Source organism: Anser cygnoides, chromosome 5 (assembly GCF_040182565.1).
Source record: "Anser cygnoides isolate HZ-2024a breed goose chromosome 5, Taihu_goose_T2T_genome, whole genome shotgun sequence".
NCBI classification, from domain to species: domain Eukaryota; kingdom Metazoa; phylum Chordata; class Aves; order Anseriformes; family Anatidae; genus Anser; species Anser cygnoides.
The window spans coordinates 15,730,772-15,749,551 of record NC_089877.1 but is presented as its reverse complement, the minus strand read 5'-3'; positions in this window follow the sequence as shown (position 1 = coordinate 15,749,551).

Genomic DNA, 18,780 nt, shown 5'->3' with positions numbered 1-18,780 from the left:
GCAGCACTTCCCCAGCAGTATGGGGGATATAAACCTGTAAAGGGAATATAAAGTCTGTAAAGCACAAATTTTGATAAAATAGTTTCAAATGAGTGTTTCTGTTATTCTGATACCCATTTCTGCACAAATTTCTTTACACTACTTCTGCTGTGAAGCCACCAGACTTCTCGTGCACGTAAATAGAGGGCCAAGGTCAAGATTTGTTCTATAAATACAGAGCTGTTATTGTGATTGCTGACAACAGAAGGTAGGCTTTCTTTGATGGTCATGTTTAAAAATCCCAGCATCCTGCTTTGAAAAGGCATTTCAAATTTCTTTCAGCTAACAGTTGTAAATTGTAAACATGCTAAGAGATTACTTTCTAAGTTTTTTTCTTGTACTGTTAATTATTTTTTTAAATCTCAGTATCAAATGAGTTCATCATCATCATAACTATGAGATATTAGCTTGAAATAAGGATAATATAAGCAATACAAACATAAAAAGTGTTAACAACATGCTTAGTAAATATTCTGCCATTCTCAGATAGTGAACTGGTTATTGATATTTCTGTAATTTTGCGTCCAGCTTAGAGCTCATTGGGCTGAAACTGGGAATGGTCTATACCTTTTGTAACAGATCAGTCTGGAAGACTGGAACATCCACATAAGCATCAAAACTGACAGATCTCAATGTTACTGCATGTTTGTGGGTTTTTTTTTTTTTTTTTAAGATTACTCTTCTAGCAACAGAAGATGGAAGAGGTTGAGTCTGCCTGGGCTTAGTCCTTGATTCTAGGCTACTTTGTGAGGAAAATTTAGTACCACATCATGTCTACAAGAGCCACACTGAGACCCTTACAAGTCCCATTCTCAGTTGTATGTTTTTATTCCTTGGAGCTTACCCAAAGTCTCTATCTAGCACATGAGACACAGAGGTTGTTGCCAGTATATTAGATTATATATACCAGATAGTTTCATTCCACCAGATTAACAGGGACTTTAGTACACTTTACCTGTTGTATTTTCTACTGTGAAGCTAGGAACTAGCTGTTTTGTCTTGGGCAATAAGGCAAACAAAATCACTGTCTATCCTTGGAGCATGTTTTCTGAGATTTGCTAGGAGATTCTAGTTCTTATTGGCATTTTGGGGTATTTCACAGAATTAGAACACAAGTCATGTAAGGAAAACATTGATTTCTAGAACAGTTAATAATATATAATTCAAGAAGTGGAAAGAAATAATCAAAAAATGAGGGATACATTGTCAACTCTAGCATTTTCCAAAAATGCTATTTGGAAAAAATTTTGGCTTCAGTTTGGTTGGATTGGACTCCATACTACATTTTATCAGTAGTAGGTACTATTATTTTTGCTGATGATCTTTCTGAAAGGAACTGTGTCATTACTCTAATCTTTTTGGCATTTCAGTTTTCTTTAACTTCTGTAGAATAGCACGCAGTTCTGCAGTTAGCTGTATGTAGATGTCATTTTGCACATGGAGCCCCTCTGCACTGACACAGCAGAATTGAAATCTTAATCTCTACTTTCTTTTAGTAGAGCAGCAAATCACAATACTAGAATGTTAGAGATGATAGAAAGCCATTTTAGATAAATGTTATGTTCCAAAATCTTTTCCAGTTGAGCCTGAGTTTTTGACCAATGACGCTTCCACTGATTCCCTGAAAAAAAATACTACTGTCTGTTAAAATGCACACAAAATTATGGATTTTTATGTACTTTTTAGACTCACTTCCAAAATAGTGCATATCTAAATCAAAATGCCAGTCTTCTGTATTGGTGGTAATCAGTTATTTTTAGCTTCACCAGAAGCCAAAACAAAGATATTAATTGTAACCATCAATTAATATGCTACCCATTTGTCAGGATGATCTAATGACCTAATTATTAGACCATTATTCTTTGCTTTACCATCATATTCCCTGCAGCTGTTGTGCAGACTGTCAGCAAGGCATACAAACTACTGCCAGAAGCCAGCTCTCCACAGCTGGGGGAGACTTGAGGGCCAGGCACTGAAGAGGCCAAGTCACACAGCCAATTCTCCAGACTTTTCTCTAGTACTTATGGTCTTTTTAACATGAATGGAATAGATGGGTCCTTATTTTGTAACACTTACATAGAGACTTTCAACATTAGGATCACAAAACATTCTTATATGATCAAGGAATCCTCTTCCAGCAAGGCACGCAAATAGTAACAGAGGCACCCACCTTGCGTTAGTGAGACACTTTCTATAGCTGTATCTTAAAAGTTGAAACACAACTCAAACTTCATCTGTGAATGCTTTGTCACATCTGAAATCCATATCAGTATTCTCTGTTTTATTTTAGTACTTATTCTGGTATCACAATGACCGTATATTTTGCAAGGCCAGATAGCTGGTCTTTGTGTTAATTTTAATGAAGTGATCTATAAGGTCTAACAGTTAGACAGTTAGTTGTAGTTATTACTGGACTTATAAAACATTTTGCAGTGTTTATACTCACTGAATACAGATAATGGATACTGAAGTAATGCCCAAGCTATTAAGTATATCAATAAAATGCAGCATCAAAAAGTAAATGAAAAATGACCTTTGTTTTATAAGTACTGCTTTTTTGCAGTTTAAAATAAAATAGACTAACCTATGAAAGAAGTCTATCAAGAGCTATTAAAGGCAAAGCTGAAGACAAAGTTTTCATATAAGAAGATATTGAATTCCAAATAGCTGGAAGCTGAGAGAGTACACAGGAAAGACTTGCATCATAAATTTCTCTGTTCTGGTACTTTTTTCCCTAAGCATTCACAACTGACTATTTTCAGAAACAAGATACTAGGCTGAATGAATCATGTAGAGCTGTTCCATTATATTCTTTGGCAGAATAAATCAGTCTTAAAGAGATAATTTTAACCTTTTTTATAATCCAGTCTTCCCTGACATCATTTGTTACACAATTTGTTACAGCAGATGAAAGCAACTGCTTGGTTTGAACCTACAGAAGAATGTAAATAAATGAGTTTTGTAATTAATTCACCCAGAGATATAGCCAGTATATTGGACTGAAAATGTGTTTTGTGAAACATGCAGATACCACAAATAACACAGATCCACACACACACAAACTTTTGTTTTCCTATTATTATCCGCTTTTTTAGTATGAATGCCAGGTTGTAGAGTAGTTTTTGTTGTCAGTTTGTGATGTCATACATCACATATGAGGACACCGTAGAACAGAGACCCTACCTACTTGTATTGCATAGTGGTGGTAAGTGGTGATGGAGTCTTTGCATTTTCTTTCTCTTTACTGAACCTTGCAGATTCTCCTAACAGGAGCATCCAAGGCACAGGTCTGGTAGATTTGTGATGTTTTTTTTGGTGTTTCCTACAGCAGTGATACTTTGTCTGCTAGTAATTAGTTAGCATTACTCTGGCACTGCATATTACGGGGGAAGTTTTAGAAGAGGAGCTGAAGCGAACAGATTCTTGGGTACCTCTAAATAATGTTAGTTAATTACTTGACCTTCATATCACATAATATGGCTGGAAGAATGTTAACCGAGTAAAACAGCTAATCACTTTCACCGTATCATCTGTATAGTGAAAGACCACTGCAAAATTAAATAAAAACTTAATATGAAATATTTCTGGGTTTACCACTGATGATGTCCTACAAATCAGTTTCCACTATTTAACTGCTTAAGCTTTAACAAGTCCAAACTTCTTTTCTAATTAAATCAACCCTCCTGACACGTTAATCTGAATTGTAATGGATTGTTTCCCTAATGCAGACTTATTCTGTCTTTATTATGTCTGCAAAGCTTATACCATGGTGATTGTTTTCTGATATATTAAAAGCATATGGATTCATGAGGAGATATGATTTTCTGAGATATTTTTTTTTGATTTTGTGATTTGTATTTTAATAACCCTGAGGTCCTTTCCCCCAGCTGTTGTTTGTCAAAACATACAGTATGCTCTATACTTAACTCCTTCAAAAGTGCAAGGACACCTTTCTCATTTCTGTAAAGAAAAGTGACCTTGAATACAACTTGAGACATCATTTGATCTTTCAGATAATTTTGTTTAAGAACACCTAAATAATGTATTTCTGGATACCATTTCTGTTCGGCTGTCAAGTACTTAAGAATATGAATGTGAAAGAAAGTTTAAAAATACTGGTTAAATAGTTTATTAATTTATTCTTAGCACAATTTACTCATATAGATTGCTGTTATTTTTCTCTTATTCTTTATTCTTTGATTCCAAACAGGCACAAAACATGGGATTCATCGTGTCTAATTTCAAATGTCTGAAAGATTGTCTCGATCTAAGCTAGTTATATGTATAAACTCTCATTATTGAGAGAACTAGACATTGTAGGCAGACAATTTGTCTAAGCTGTCTTAGATGCTTATCTTCAATGAGATGAATCGCTCCCTGAAGGTGTTTATTTCTCTCCATTGACTATAAAGAAAGACTAGATGACTAGTTTGGATGACAACTTTTAGTTGTCTGATGTTTACTGAGATGGATCTTACACAAAGTGCCCAAAAGCACTCTGGTTTATGAGGCACTGAAGCATTACCTCTTCCAAAGCCAGATTTCTGACAAAAATGGTCTAGATTTCCTTAGACAGACCTACTTTCCTCTGATCCTCTCTGATCCTTCAAAGTTGATTAGAAACATTTAGAATTAAAAAAAGATATGTATTGATGGCTCTGTAGAAAAAGAAAATTTTGCCAAAAAGTTTGAATTCAGTGTTCTAAAGCAATACTGTAGAGAATGAAATATGCAAACAAATAAAATGCTAAAATGCTAATACTTTCATCTTTTCTTGATGATTAATCCCCCTTTTGTTTCAGAATTATGATAATACTGAATAGATCAAAACTCTTATTGGCTTATTTACCACTACCTTGTACTTAATCTTACCTTTCAGTCATCTGCAAATTACCTTGCTATATACAGCCTTTAAATTTCATACACTGGCCCTATTCAAAAGTACTGGGATTTAATATACGCCCGTAGAAGTAACCATTAACCAAAACTCATTATTTTCTGCCTGTGTTACAAATTTTAAATATTTTTTTGCAAGTTCTTATCACTGACAAAATATCATTATTAACAGTATTGGGACAGTGTTGCTCATTCACTGCCTACATTTCACAGGACGCTCACCAGTATCCCTCAAAGAACGAGCACTTGAAGATGCATAGAGGAAATACTGGAGACTAGCAGAAGTCACAGAGCTGTTGCAAATGGCTGCTGAACTTGAAATGCAAATACTGTTTAAAAATAAAATAAAAATAAATAAATAAAAGCAAAGATAAATCTCTTGACGAGTTACTTTTATTCTAACAGGATTTATACCACCCTATGCTTGCGCTACTCTAACTTTATAGTGACTCAGTATCATCACCTGCCTCCTCCTAGGCAAAATAAACACTAACATGACTTGGCTAATTTGATAGAAATACATTCAGTTTATGGGTCAAACCTGCCTTATGTGGTGGTTCTGTAATAGGTATTGACATAGTATTAGGAATATTAAACATTAATATAACTAAACCCATGGCCTAAATTCTATCATCTTAGTCTGTAGAAGACTAGTCAACTTGAATATCTGTCTTCTGATTCATAAGTGGTTTAAAAAAAGAAAGTGTTTCTTTTGCATGAACATCATGGAATGAGCTAAGGGGAAAAAAAAGTCCATCACAATGACCTTGCAGTTTCAAATACACTATTCACTAGATTGCATTTATATCTTTTTCTGTGAGCATGTTCTTTACACTAAGCTTTCATGGACCTTTAATGTTTTTGTACCTGCTGCACAATTAAATTAAGAAATATATATTTCTAGGTCTGATAAAATGGTTAATCGTGACTAGAATAAGATCAGCTACATTAAAACTTTAAAATTTTATGAACCTTAGCAACTCTAGGTAATACTATTGTCATTTTATTTACATTGAGATCTCTGTCCTTTGTTCTGGAGAGGACTGAAATGAATGTCCTATGATATGCCTTGTTTTCATCAATTTCTCCCCTTTCTCGGTAAAGATAACTCAGAATAAACTAAATGAAGATATCACAAGCTGAAGGGCTTATCTGAACTTCTAAAATGTTTAACATTCATCTATTAACAACAAGGTTTTTTATTTTACCGCTAGTAAAAGAACTTAGCACTTTGATATAATGATGGGAGACTTGATGTCTTGATGTACACAATATTAGCTGATTAAGAACAGTTTCCTTGTACATGAACTATTTTTTCCATACTTTAATTAATTGAACAGTAGTAATATCACTCAGCTCTTTTTTTTTTAACAAGCTACTAAATAAGTTATCAACTATGATGACTATTCAGAACAATGTCTCAATGAAGCAGATCGTTACTCTAATTTGATTAATTATATAAAATCAAATTTGCAATACAAGTCTCAATGGGGGCATTTCTGTTGTTTAAATACTGAAGAATAAGACATACTATTATATTTTTCTTATAACCTTGCACACAGAACTTCATAGCAGGCCTGACCTTTAAGTTATGTGGGAAATAGATTGGACTCATAGCAATTTCAGAAATGATATGATGAAGCTAATATTCCCTGTTATGCAATTGTAAAACAAAAACAGGTCAACATCTGCTTAAGTGCTTTAATAATTACAGTTAAATTTAAGCATTTGTTTAAGTTTAAAAATATATATCAGTACATTAAATCAAATTCTACAAGCTCTATCTTCATCCAGAGCATTTTAAATAGGATGACTCATCTATAGTCTATTGATGAAAAATGTCAGAAGTCAACAAAATCTTTGAAGATTATAAAATACATTTCAGAATATCACTTTTTAAGCACTATTTTTCAACTATTTCTAACCTCCTCAGAAAAAATAAAAAAATAAAAAAAGGTTGAATACTATTGAGTATGATGCTAACAATTTACTTTAAATATCCCATGCAGAGGAAAAATATTCTGCAACCAAACTGAATACATTTATTTTAGGCATATCACACTATATTTAGTGTATGAGGTGAAGTAGCTGAAATCAGCATCCTGATCAATGTTAAATTGCTGTAATCTGGTAGAATATGTCCCATGTTTTCACAGGAAGATTATTGTTTTTAAGTTTTGTTTTCAGGGAGATGATAAAAAATGCAAGCATGTTTATAATATCATAAAATATATGCCTTCTACTCCTGCTGATTCTGCATGTACTTGTGTGTACGTGCAGTATTTTTACATGTACATTTACGTGGTACTTATGTGAAGTGTACCAACATTATTGCAGATTGGAGATAAGGAGTAAGGTATCCCCTATAAAGCCTATTGCTGAAATATAACCTATATTAGTATGTTATACATTTTGAACTAACAGTAGAGTTAGTATTCTTATTTATCTTGAAAACTAATGTACAATTACTCTGAAAAAAATCCTGTTTAAATGGCATACTTCCTAAAATTTCAGGTTCTTTCTAAATTATCCTACCATTTCAGTATTTCTCATAACATGTTATGTATTAAATTAGTATAATAGTATTAGGTATTAAATTTGTATAATTATTTTACATAGCATTATTCACACCCACCTTTATTCTCACATGTCAAAGGTTTAATTGTATTTACATACCTGAGTCCAATATTTGACACTTTATTGTGAATTGTTCTTTGCCATATCCATTCTCTAGTCATGATTAATTTTAATTTAATACAGAAAAAGGAAATACATCAGTACAGAATCATAGAATTTATGACTACATATCTTTTCCCCATTGTGATTAGGACAATTGCTGAAAAAGACTTTATCGGAGAAATATATAGTAAAAGATTGAACAAGGGACAGGTAGATAGAGTAATCTTGGAGAACTGTCAGCACATCCATCTTGTTTCTGAAGGAAATTTGTCAGTAGTAGTTGATTGGCTCTAATCTGAGTATAATGAATATGATATTTTGATGCTGTATATGACATTTCTTACCTTGGCAGCAGCCATTTAGGCCTTAACTACCAAGTGCCTATAGAACTTCAATTTATGTAAGGTTTCTAATATGCCTATGATGCAGACCCCATTATAACTGCACATTTTATGAATGTTAAAGTGTTCGGTCAATCAACACCCCTGTGAGGTGAGAGACTATAATTATGCTACCTTTATAGGCAGAGAAATTGAAGCACAGAGAGGACAAATGATTTGTCCATGATTACATGACCTAAGCAGAGAAGCACAGCCTTTGATTTTTGCTTGTTACTGTATTCTAACTTTTTCTGCTAAAGAAAAAAAAAATCACTTGTGAGACATTAGTTATTCTGAAGAGTTACAGGAGAAGCATTTTTCCTGTTTATTAATTTTTTCTTACCACGAGGGACATGGGTCCCTCAGCTATGGTAACACTGTGATTCCTGCATCTTCCAGAATTCATTATTCTGCTGAAGCCTGACTGCTGCTTTTCGTTTTGACTTTTTCCCACTTACTGTTCAGACTCAAATTTCCTGTGAAAATTAATATGTACATTTCTTGATGAAGGGCAGTAATGTTCCACAGAATGACAGAAAACACCTTTGTTCATTACTTGGAAAAAGGGAGACGTTCTCATCTCTCTCATACCTCTTGTCGTTTCTAATAGATGGTAACTCACCCTCTAAGAGAGGCTTGCACTACCGGCATTTACACCTTCTGTCATCATTCTAAATTCCTCTGAGACCACCAATGGCATAAGGCTTTGCATGGCTGACAAGACACGATAAAAGTACTCTGGATATTGGTAATCAGATATGGAGTCTTTAATTTTCTATGCGAATAATTTCAGATAAAGTTCAGAGTGATTAAAATTCATTATTACTTGTAGACAGCTCTTTCATAATGAAATTGGTGTCTATCAATTTCTTAATAGAAAAATACTCATTTCATTTAAAAGAAAAAAGTATCACTGCAAGTGGTACTAAATAGCCCCTTTTCTTTAACTCTTCACCATGGTAGTAAGATACGGTATGAAACAAAGACATTTGTTCTTGAGAAAAGCAAAAGTTGTAATGCTCTAACATGTCCTTGGGATATCTGGACTTGGTAATGGACCCTTGCCAGAATGAAAGAAGGAAAAAAAAAAATTACCACCAAGCCATGTCAACCACTGTACTTCACAGATACAGGCTCACTTCTCCATTTTCCTTACTTCAGGCATAGTCAGTTTCTCTTTAATAGCATGTAAATACAGTAAATGCAGCTGCTAATGTGTTATTCTCCAGTCATTTGTTGCAGCTGATTAAGGAGAGAAATGTAAAAGGTTAATTTTCTAATTACATACTCCCCCGAGGTAAATTATGCATGTTATCACATCCATTGACACTCTATAATGGGCACTTTTTATTGCCGAGTGATTTTCTATGGAACTGTGCATCTTTGTACAGTTTATTTTTAGTAAGCAAGAAGATGGAGGGAAAAAAATGTACATCCTATCAAAATTTCTTAACTCTTTCTGGAGAGCTTGCTAACAGGATATTAAGGCTTGCCAATAAAAATTCACATTCTCACATCTCATTTTTAATTTCTATGAAACTGCAATAAATGTAAGAGAAAAAAAAATGAGAATGGGCTAAAAGACACACCCATGTTGGATGGCTCTCAATAAAAGTTTTGAAAGGCATCTACATCTGAAATATTATATTTTAAAAGAATTTCCTTTAGTAAACAGTGTAGCGTTTACTAGTAAAGAACCACTTTACAGCCATATAAGATCTATTAATTACAAGCCACATGCTACCCTACCTGGTGTGAAAGCTGCTTTTCAGGATCCTCGTACCCTCTGAACAACAGTGAATAGTACATTCATCTGAGTAGTTTTAAAAATATATATATTAAAAAATAAAAAGTGCTTTGTTAGTTTGCTTTCTATTCTACTATAGCTTTATATTGCCATCTCAAATGGTGGAATAGAAAAGCAACAGTGACACAGGTGATCACGAATCATTTATGATATTAGCCTTGTTTCAATCTAGAAACAGATGGTTTGCACTCAGTAAATTTGTCATTTATTAAAGATAATAAAACAGTGGGAAAATAAGCCAGAAAATAGAGAAAGGGGACAAAAGCTGATGAGAATATTTCCCTTAACATTTTTCCTTATCCCCAATGTACAGTAGAGCAGGGGAATGCTGTGCCATTGGCCTTTCATTTCACATTGGTTGGGAGGTTTATGTTTTACACTGAGTCTTGTTCAAGAAAAAATGTTATGTGGAAATCCTTCAAATAAATTCAATATTTCAATAGTTTTACTAAATAAGATCTGCTAGCACATCTGCTTATGGCAAATGAAGCATGCAAAACCAGGGGGGAACAAAACAGAAAACAAAGTTTATTTTCTCAGAAATCATTCTGTTTCAGGATTTTTTTTATGCATTACATTCATATATATCTCAATGTTATATATTTTCACATTTTTTCCCAGAAAAAAAATATTGCAGGCCAAAATTGTTTCAATAAGAATTTTCATCCAACTCTAATGAGCATAAGTTAGACATTAATTTAACGATCATATGAACTGAAGTTGTATCATACTGGAAACTTCCTAACCCAGATCCAGAGGTCTGAGAGTAGTATAAAACTTTAAACTGGCAGATTAGACAGAGAGAAAAGGAACTTTGAATTAGTTGAGACCATGGCCTTTTTTCATTTCCCGTCAGCAGACAATAATCTATTTTTCGGGCAGTAGTGGTACACTAGTAATTCTTTTCTCCTTCCCAGCCTTTAATATAAAGGGAGTTTATGGCTCTTTACTGCTATGTAGCATTTGTATCTCTTCAAACTTTATCGCTATTAAGTTTGGCTGGTGTAGACTATATACTACATCTACTCTGATAAATTGAAGGCAAATAAAAAAAACGTTAACACATTTTATGTGTCTGAAACATAGTTCCTATTAATGGATACACAGAGCTCTACAGAAACACCGCTAAGTCCAGGTACACCAGCGAAAAATCTGGTCTTTCCATATTTTGAACATCAAGCTAAGCCTCTTCCTTTTTCTCTCACAAAAAAAAAAAAAAAAAAGGGTTCTGAAAAATAATCTTTGAGCTTTTGTATACTTCGTTTCTTGCATATAAGTTTAATTCAACTTTTTTGCTACAGAAACAAAACAATTTATTTCTAACTTTTGGTGTTATAATCCTATGGAAATCAGTCTCTCTCCTCTCTATCCTCCACTGCCTAATTTTTCTAAGTTAGGTAATGAGTGTAAATTTTTGTCTAATTTTCCACAGTTAGGTAATGAGTGATAGCTTTTCACAAGTAAAATTTGGTCTGATTCAGTCTTTAATTATATGGGATTCCTCTACGTTTCAAACACATTTTGGATCAAGCTAAATATAAAAGCAACCAGTGGTCAGACTGCAGCTGCTAGGTAATAGGAGGCCACAGTGCACAATCAGCACTCCAGCACATCTGCCTGAAGTTCTACCAGACACACACTTCTGGAGACAAAGAATAGTTTAGGCTGCTGCTGTCTGATGATGTTGAAACAGGATGGACATACAGATCACTGTTAGATCCAAAATGGTAGAAAAAGACACATCCCAAACTCTCACATATCACCAATCTGAGTACCCAGAATGTGTACAGCTGGTGTCCTCCTTGCCCTCTTTGTCACTGCAACAGATCCTAGACACTGCATGTGGACACAAGTATCATGGTGCCTGCGGGCAGACAGATTGAACACCCCTGCCCTTGTGCCTGACTGCAGGACAGACTTCCTGGACACTACACACAGCTCTGGTGTTTGAGAATATGGAACAGTGAGTGAAGGAAAACTTGTTTCAAGGTTTCATTTTAGATAAAATCACTGTCACTCCCAGTGTTTCTTATCTCTATCTGACAGAGAACTGTGTCAAAAGACACATCAATATGTAGAATTATTAACTGAGTTCATGAGATTTAAATTTCTGGGAAGTTTGCTTGCTTTTTAAGATTCTACTTTACATGTTATACTTTAACTAGCTTCTGTAAGTCTAATGTCAAAATCATCTGATAACAAGCAAACCTGGTTAAGATCGAGCACAGAGTTTTATGATGGTGACAGTCTCTGTGATGGTGAACCCATTATCTTGCTCCTGCGCTGTTTGGAGAATGAAATTGGTGATGCATTTATGAAGCAAGAAAAAAAAGGCCAAAGACATATGTGAATACCTACATCTGACCAAAACAGTCCTAAAGTGAGAGCCAGACATTTTCATGTACTGAATATCTAGCTAATTCTTTATAGATCAAACATCTTTTCTTGGCTACCCTTGGAATTTCTATTTCACATCTTCAGGGAAGGAAGGTACCATGGTAATTTGCTGTAGTTGTGTACACTTATCCACCAGCAAACTACTTTGATCCCTGGTGTAAGCATATCCATTCTAATGGAATTACACAAAGTATGATTTTGTCCCATATTATTCATTCACACAGTAAATGCTAGGATTGTTTACTCACATCAACCCAACTGTTCACTCACAATCCATTCGCAGCACAGAGATTGCTAAGCAGCCAGGGCAAGAAGGGTGACTGGAGGGCAAGAAGCTCTGATATGCCAAAGGTTATATGCAGTCTCTTATGACTGCTAAACATTAGCTGGAAAAATCCTAGAGTGCAATAATCAGCTTACTGACAGTACTACAAGAATGAATATTAGCACAGAGGATAATGTCTCTTTTTTTTTTAATTTCTCTTTCTTTCTATTCTTAATGTAATAAAATAAAACTTTCCCCATATATTTTTGTTGAAATATAATTTGCTAAAAGTGCAGTTGTGGTCATATCATAAAATAGTCTCATTTTCTGTCTTCTTTCAAAGCTCTCAGTTCACAGTTTTCTTATGTTGATTGACTCTAAGAATCCTCATGCAAAATCCATTCAACTTTTCTGTGAAACTTTTCTGCCCCAAACGTTCAATAAATGGTCTGTAACACAACATTTTTTTCAGTAACATCTGAAACAATATCATTCAAACTTTTCATGCCAACTGCTGAAGCTATTTACATCATGTCTGTAATTTAAACGCTTTCGCTAAATCTTATTCTTGTTGCCTGCAATTCACAAACCAAAGATGTTTTCTGCAAGGCTGTTAAGTAGTGATGAGTGAATCTTATGAGATATAGGCTAATTACATTGTTCCATTTGTTTTTACTATAACCAATTTATTGCTTGTATTTATTATTAAAGGTATTTTGAAATACTGCATATCTGTACAACCCTACTTTAAACGGACTTTAATGATGATAAAGCACATTTCATGTGGGTAGCAAAGCACAGTATTATAATTTACTGTTTATAGAATGCACCGCTAATTTATGTTGGTGGAAGGGAAAAATAGATACAGAAATAGAAATCTTTTAACTTTGGTAAAACTATTGGTCACAAGAAACTAAGCTTTCAGTCCTGGCTCCTAATTTAAGATTCAGCATTTAGTTTTCATATCTAAACAATGGTTGTTTTTCTGGTGAGATTACCTACACATCAATATTAGTGGTAATGTTTTAATTGATACAGTCATCGCTCAAAAGAATCTGAAATCAAAATCCTTCAAATGTTAACTTCTGCCTCCATGAGCTTAAACTTGGCTGGAGATTCCAGATTGTCATCAAATTTCTAAACCTTCTCATAGGATTATAACCTATGTTATTATTATTACTGCTATATGTTATGTTGTTATTATACAGTAATGATACACCATTTTAGCCATGCTGGCTTCAACCTTACTGCTCATTGGTCTTGTATTCTCTGGATCATCAACCAGCATAATCATTCTGATGCTGTTAAATATAAACATCATCTAAAAGCCTGTTATTTTTATTTTTCCCTAAATAGAATTAATTGCTTAATGATTTTTTTATTATTTTATTTTGCATTTATGAATTTTCACTGATTAATTCTAGTAAACCAGTAAATATGATGTCTGTGAACTACTGGTGTTTGTTACATATCTGTGTTCACAGAAGAGAGCATAAAAAGGAGATACAATGTAAAGTGTATGAGTAAAGGAAATGAGCTGATAACCAGGAATTGTGTTTACTTCAGGATACTACTTTTAGCAGCTAACCAGAGGTTCATCTCCTTGGTAACTTTGATCACATAATCACATGCCTGGGAAAGCCTCTAACATAGGTTGTTGTAAGTTTAAAAAACAAAAACAACAACAAATAAAGTTTTTTTGTTTGTTTGTTTGTTTTTTCCTGCAGATTTGGTCAGATCAGATAGGGAAAATGCAAATTCTGGGAGCAAACAGAAGTTCATGAGAACTTTAAGGAAATTCTCAGAAATGCCAGAAGTCTCCAGGAATGGTAAGGAAATTTAAGCTTTGAGAAATCATGTTTTTGTTTCTCTCAAAAAAGTGTATTTGCTTGCAAGGTTAATTATGTTACCCTTGTCAGCTGCCACCAGTGCCCAGGGAAAGAATTTTAAACTAGACAGGAATTTTATGGAAACTGGTTTTAAGTAGTTGGATTATTGTGGAAAGTGCAACAGAATGACTATTTGATGGGCCATTTTTTAAATGAGTCACAGAGTATTTGTCTAAGTAATGATTTTTAGAAGCCATGGAAAAAGGTGTTGAAGCTTACTGAAGACCAAGGAGACTTAAATGCCTATAATCCAGCAACATAGTGGTCCCTGAAAGCCTCTGCTGGTAAATGGTCAATAAGTGGTGTGTCCTATGTCTTTGCTGTGTTTGTTCCCAGCTACCACAAAGATTTGTGTAATTCATTTATGCATAGTTTTCCAACTTTATTCATGTTTTGAAACTCAGAGGAGCAAAGGGGAGTACATTTCCCTAATTCTGACAGGAGATAGATTGCTCCTTCTTTGGGATTATGTCTTGATGGTCATGCTCTGAACATTCAGAAATATTTAGCTGTGTTTTGAGGCTTTTGGGGAAGGTTCTTTTTTTATTTGTTTCTTTTATTTTTTTTTTTTTTGCAGATTTGGAAACAAAGCTCAAAAATTGATACCAGTGGTAGTTTCTGGTTGCATTTTGATCTAGTTCAGACATAACCTCACTTCATTTTGGAAAGGGAGTTTGTTGATTCAGAAGGCTAGGATTTCTATAGCTGTCACATCAGCTCTATTTTGAGGATGAGGCAGGAGAACCCACTCATTGAACAATAATCTAATTATATATTTGGATTTACTTTTAAAATGCAAGGACAAAAATGCATTGTTAATAATAAATTCACATATAAAATAAAATTCATAAAAATAAATTCACAAATCCTTTTAAAATCTTTGAAAAGCTTCAATGTGTATTTCAACTTATTCTTCAGACTCACAGTTGAGTCTGAAGCTCTCCACCTTCTTCCAGTTTTGCATCTTTCTTCCTTCTGCTCAGATGCTTCCTAAAATACAGAACTGCTGGCAGGAATCTCACAGCAAAATGTCCAGTGTGTCTTTAAATATAATGGAGATGTTCTTTGCTGCAGCCCTGCCAAGTGGCTGATTGCTGGCAGCTGAAACAAGGGACAGATGGCCATGCAGCTCTATCTGCACCCTATTGAGATGAACAAGTGACAATCTGCAAAATGCTCAAAACTAATTTAAACTGTTTTAACCTCAGGAAACCCAAGAGTCTCTTAGGTTTCTTTGGTGAAGTGTAGGCAGATTTTATGCTTTTTCATGCTCTCTGTCATAAAGATCTCAATGCTCTCAACACAAGTACATCTCATCAATTATGCCCCAAGCACAGAGATATCAGAACTGCCAGTGGAAAAAAAGCTGCAAGGGCATTCTGCTTATTGACATGCAAGTGATATTGAGCATTGTGCATTTTTCAAGAATTCATTCATCTGAAGGGTCTTCAGCAAGCACAGCTTTTTCAGATAGCATGATACTTTCTTAGGCAATATATGAAATTAAACCCCCCAAAAGTACTGGACTTTCATCTGAGGCACATTAGCAAAAGTGATGGAAGAGTTAGACTAAGGGATGACTGAAAGAAAACAGTAATATTAGCTAGGCTGGACACAGAATTTGAACTTGGACTGATTTAATGAAGAGATTCTAACAATTACGTTACTATATCTTATTCTGATACAGGTGGTTCTGAAAAATGTCTGGCAGTATATCAGATTTTTCAGTTAGTATTCTTTCCTTAGTTCTGTTGCATTATAATTTTTTCCATTGTTCTTGTCTTCAAAATTAGACAAAAGCTATGTGAGGCAAATTCGTCTCATGTTTTCAGTAAATTCTTTCCTACATGCATCCTTTCAGGCTATAGTTTCACAGTTATTAATGCTAGTTTTCTTCACGCTGTAACACCCATTGGGATCCAGATTGGGTAGAAAGATGTGATGCATAACAGGGATTTTCTGCTGACATTGCACTTTCAGACTAACTGTTAGTTTTAATAAATCTGAATTAGCGAAAATTCAGTGAAAACACACTGCTTCTGCACTGCTGTCTGTAACATTCATATTCTGGATTTGGCACCCCTAAACTTGGATTCAAATTTGTGAACCTTATTCTCAAACTCCCTTTGCCTTTTTATTAGGGAGAGCAGGGATTGCCTTAACTGGGCAGAGAAGAACAAACCAGAGAGTTCATTTGTCCAGCCTTACCTAAAACTCATTTAGGACATTTCTAGTGAAAATGAAATTCAAACTTTTTCACCAGCAGTGGTGAGTAGAGGAAAACAAAAGGTTTCCTGAAGGGTAACAAATTACCTCTCCCCTCCCCCATATATTAGGGCTATATATGATAGCTCAAATCTTATAGCACCTTAAGAAGGATCTTGCTGAAGCCTCTTCAGAATCAAATGAAGTAACAAATCCATTAAATCTGGGGACAGATATATGCTTACTGTGATTTGTAGCCCTGCGTGCACTCTGATGAGGGTGTCTGGTATTGTATTCTTGTGAAAACGAAAGAGTGGATAAAAAACAGGCAAAGGAGAAGGACCGTAAAGAAACTTCTGATTTCTCTTGGAAGGGAAATGAAACATGCTCGAGACGTAAAAACACAATAAAAAGTTTGCAAAATAAGTTTTAGGTCACGGATGACCTCTATGTCAGAAATGAAATATTGGTTCTACTTGGACCCACAAGAGATTTGATGCAGACTACATGCATATCTACATATTTGGAGCCTTTAAATTCTTATGAAATAAATATGTCACAGGAAAAAAATACCATTAGCGATCCCACTGGCCTGTTTTAAAGAGCATATAAAATGAATTTAATATGTTGGTTTATCAATAAGTTACTAGTACAGAAAAATCTACTTAATATTCTGGTTAACTTTTTTTTTTTTTAAATCAAACTATGTGAGTTTTTTTCTCACATGTGATTTCTGTTCTGTCCTAATGAGTTTTTCAATATGATTATTACAGACAACTGTATACATATTTATCTAATGTGTAAATTGACTGGGTGTATAGTCAGGCATAACTCTTCAGGACAACATAAGTAGGAATGGGAAAACATAATCTTTCAGTACTGAAATCTCCTTTTGGAAGTTGCCAGTATAGTGAGTATCCTACAGTTTAAGATTAGGGACAAGACTTCTAATGCTGCTTGTTTTAGGTATACAGATAGGTACAGGTAGGAAAAATATTTTTAATCAAATAATTTTGATAGAAGAAGAAATATCAAAACATTTCATGTCTTCAGTTTTTCTTCCAAGCATTAACATGATGAAGCAGAATGAAACTGTGAAAGTCTTCAGTCTTTCAAGTGTATCAAGTTATTGTTAGATTTTGACTGGGTTTCAAATTACTTAAATATTGTTTTAAAACCTTCAATTTTGATTGACATGCTTTCTAATTAGACAGTGTTAGAATTTTAAGTGAAACCTCTGTGAGAGGTTTTGTTTTTTTTATTCTTAGTACAAACGTGTTTTAGTTTTTAAATAAAAAAAAATGATGGTTTGAATAGGAATTTCCCCAAATTATTGATTTGATGTAATCCCACCACCAAAAACCTCACTATAATTGTCAGTAAAACTGAAATATTAGTTATTTACATAGCTTTAGGATGCACTGGAACTTTATGCGTCCTCTGGCAAATGCTACGATGAGTTAATTGATGATTTGCAAGGAAATTATTCATGTTAAGCTCTCATTTAATTTATAACAATAACGTAAGAGATTACATTAGTATTGCTTCTAAACAATGGATAAATGCTACGCCTAGCATTGTGTGCAAGCCCATTCAGCGTAATTAACAGGTGTGAATTGTTGTTTGCTGGGATGAGCCTCCCACTGTGCAGCTCTTTGTTGGCTGCAGGCTGCTTTCCTGCTGTATTACTGCTTCTAAATGAGCCAATCTCACTTTAATGTAGGATTTTACATATGTTAATTCTTTGTACACTTGTTTATTTTAAAGTAGTTGAGGCAATAACAGTGAATCTCTTCAAAAAGCCTGTATTTCTGCAAGCTTCTGATTACCTTGCACCACTCCAGCCTTTTTTGTGTTTCTCTTTTCAGCAGTGTCTGTTTCAATTAAAAGGAACTACGGTGGCAACTTGTAAGAGCATCAATCTGACTCCTTAGCTGTAAAATAAAAGTCTGTTCTGCAGCTTAGAGAATCATAAATCTGCTCCACTAGGTTCTTTACCCCAAATTATATAAGAAAAGTATAGAGAGTACAGAGAAGTTTATGGACTTCTGTATCTATAGACTTGGCAAGGTTTGAAATGAAATTTTTAATTTTAGTTTTGAAATTCTCATAAATCTTTGCAAATCCCAATTTGGTTCATCTGTAAAGACACAAATGATGTCCTAAACTGGAAAAAAGTTTTGGGATTCAGACAGTCAAAAACAAAATGAAACAAAAACACTT